The sequence below is a fragment of the Mesocricetus auratus genome, unplaced genomic scaffold (genome assembly GCF_017639785.1).
Source record: "Mesocricetus auratus isolate SY011 unplaced genomic scaffold, BCM_Maur_2.0 Super-Scaffold_4256, whole genome shotgun sequence".
NCBI classification, from domain to species: domain Eukaryota; kingdom Metazoa; phylum Chordata; class Mammalia; order Rodentia; family Cricetidae; genus Mesocricetus; species Mesocricetus auratus.
The window spans coordinates 66,287,380-66,290,702 of NW_024429182.1; the positions used below are offsets into that span (position 1 = coordinate 66,287,380).

The following is a 3,323-nucleotide window of genomic DNA, read 5'->3' on the forward strand; positions in this document are numbered from 1 at the left end:
GAGGGAACAGGTGCAGCGTCTCTCTGCCTGGCTACCTACGGTGAGGGCTCAGGTAACCCAGGATGAACACATTGGAGCAGCTGCTTGCTCAGCCACTGGTGGTCCAGAAAAGTTTCCTTCCTTTCCTCGTCCCCCACTTTGCAGGTCCTCAGGTGGCTAGCCTGTTGCTGCTGGCTGTTTCACTTTACTCACCTTTCCTTTTGCTTAATTTTTGGCCAACAGAACACCTGCTTCCCCTATCTCCCTTTGAGATTGTCTTTTCCCCAGATGTTGCCTTTGTATTCCAGGCAGTGCTCTCCAGGGAGGAGCATCAACAAGATGACCGCATGCCTCTGGCCACGGTGCTAAGCTCCAAAATGAACACACTGGAGAGATGGTTCAGCTTTCAAAAGCACTTGCCGCTCCCCCCAGAGGACCTAAGCGAAGCTCCCAGCACCCACACCAGACAGCTCACAATCACCTCTAACTTGACTCCCAATGGTCCAATGCCCTCTTCTGGCCTCAGCAGGCAAATGCACACATGTGTGCATATGCACATAGACCCACAGATAGACTCATAAATAATAATTAAAAAGTAAGAAATGGATGCGTGATCTAATCCAGGCCAATGAGAGATGGCAAGACCTGCACTGAGAGAGCCGATCGACATGGGGTTTGGAAGCTCAGATGGCGCTATGCCAAACACAGGGGAATTACAGTGATGCCATTCAGGTCTTTGGCCTAGTCGTACCTGAAGCTAGCTGGCCCTAATTCTGAACACTGAACGCTTTTCAATATGTAAGTCCTGTTTGACCTTTGAAGCCACTTTGAATGAGGTGTTTTCCTTAGGGATCTTGAGTGAATTGATGAAAAGACAAGAAGCCTTAGCTAGTGGCATCATGACAAGACTGTGGTCTCTCCCCCGCCCTTGAGATTCCTGAAATGGTCTGTTAATGTGTGTCTTTAAACTAGAAGCTATCTAGGGCCAGTAAAACGGCTTAATGGATAAAGGCACTTGGTGCCTGCCAAACCTGACAGCTTTAGTTCCATCCCCAGGTCCCAAATGGTGAAAGGAGAGAGCCAACTCCAGCAAGTTGTCCTCTTACCTTCACATGTGTGCCATGGCCCTGCCCCAGATAAGTAGATGTAATTTGAAAAGTTTTAAAGGTAATGTGAGTACTACAGAGTTATATCAGTAGTTAAGAACACTTGTGCTTGAGACTTCGAGGTCTTTGTTGGTCGCATCCTCACGCCGTGTGCGGGGATGCCATCTGGAGCCATGGCACTTGCCGTTCGAGTCGTGTATTGTGGAGCTTGAGGCTACAAGCCCAAGTATCTCCAGCTCAAGGAGAAACTAGAACATGAGTTCCCCGGATGCCTGGACATCTGTGGCAAGGGGACTCCCCAGGTCACCGGGTTCTTTGAAGTGACAGTAGCCGGGAAGTTGGTTCACTCCAAGAAGAGAGGTGATGGCTACGTAGATACAGAAAGCAAGTTTCAGAAACTGGTGACCGCCATCAAAGCTGCCCTGGCTCAGTGCCAGTGAGCGCCCTGGAGGCAGGGTCCTGGGACCTCCTGGCAGCCTCCTTATGACAGGAAGGACTGAAATGTCTCAAGGACCTGTGGTCTTTCCTCGATGTTCCTGCGGCCACCAAGTCAGGCCAGAGAGTGCCTCTGTGGGGGGGTGTGCCTCCCAGAATCCACCTGTGCATGCCCCCTGCCCCGCCCTCCTGCCGTCTTCCACACCTCCCCCCGAGCTCCCCCACATCTCCCATCTATTTACCCGCCTTGGTTTCCCTTCTCCAGCTCAGACTGCAAGAAGATAAGCAGCCATGTTGCTAACTGTTCCCGGTTGAATAAAAGTTAGGTGAGGCAAAAAAAAAAAAAAAAAGAACACTTGTGCTTGCAAAGGACCACAGTTTAATTCCCAGCGCCCACATGGTGGCTCACAATCATCTGCAACTCCAGTTCCAGGAAATCCAACACCCTCTTCTGCAGAAGTCAGAAGAAAAGGAGTTGCTGTTAATCCCACCAGTGGAGAATAAGACCACTACCACAATTTAAAGCCAAATTTGAAGTGAGCTTTAATGAAATACTGGCCTGGTGGATGGGCTCTAGCCAGATCCATCTCCAGAAGATGACTCCAAATCAAGTTTTGCAGTTGTTTAAGTATTTCTCATCAGATCCAATCAGAGGCAAGCATATGTCCTGACGTACCTCCAGCCTATATCCAATCTGGGACAAACGTGCATCCTGGCATATTTCCTGCCTCTGAACCGCCCGACCACATGGGATCAAGCACATCCTGTGCAGACAGGTCACACAAACTTGTTTAGGGGAGTGAAGAACACGGGGCTTGTTATCTCCCATAAGCAACAGCCTCTAGCATTTTAGGAACTATCTGTCCTAGGACAAGGGACTTGAAGATCAGAGGTATTTTGTTGTTGTTGTTTCATGGATCTCTCAGGCATAGTAATTAAAACTTAAAGTGTAACTTTGGCTCCCATACTGCCATGTAGGTACAGGGAATTGAACCTAGGTCCTCTGGAAAAGCAGCCAGTTCTCTTAACTTCTGAACCATCTTTCTAGCCCTGAATTTTAAAAAAAGGGTCTCATGTAGCTCAGAATAGCCTCAAATTCAACAGATAGCCAAGACTGGTCTTGAATTCCCGATCCTCCTGCCTCTACCTCCCATGTGTTGAGATTAAAGGCATGCACTACTATCCGACTGTGAGTATTTGTTCTAAAATCAAACATAGCCCCCACAACTGGTTCTTCTTTTTTTTCCCTCGGTTTTTCGAGGCAGGGTTTCTCTGTGGCTTTGGAAGCTGTCCTGGAGCTAGCTCTTGTAGGCCAGACTGGTCTCGAACTCACAGAGATCCGCCTGCCTCTCTCTGCCTCCCAAGAGCCAGGACTAAAGGCGTGTGCCACCACCATCCGGCACAACAACCAGTTCTTAAGAGTGATAAGTTACCAGCCGAGAGGAAAGTTGGACCCTAGGAGTGAAAGATGCTGCTGAGGGAGAGCCTGAGCATGACTTTGACCTTGGTCTTTAGAAGTCAACTTAGAATAGGGCGGTGATAGCAACATGCCCTTAATTCCGCCACTCTGGAGGCAGAGGTGGCCAGATCTCTGTGACTTCAAGGCCAGCTAGCCTAGTTTACAGAGTGAGTTCAAGGTGTGGTAGGGCACACCCTTAATTTCAGCACTTGGGAAGCCCAGTTCAAAAACAAACAAATTAAAAATTAGGGGCTGAGGCCGGGCGTTGGTGGCGCACACCTTTAATCCCAGCACTCGGGAGGCAGAGGCAGGTGGATCTCTGTGAGTTCGAGGCCAGCCTGGTC

The 3,323-nt window shown here is 49.4% G+C and overlaps 1 pseudogene; it reads left to right on the plus strand.

The window, feature by feature from the left end:
* Window positions 1–1,201: 1,201 nt before the first annotated feature.
* On the plus strand, window positions 1,202–1,843 carry LOC106021016 (annotated as a pseudogene).
* Window positions 1,844–3,323: the final 1,480 nt, after the last annotated feature.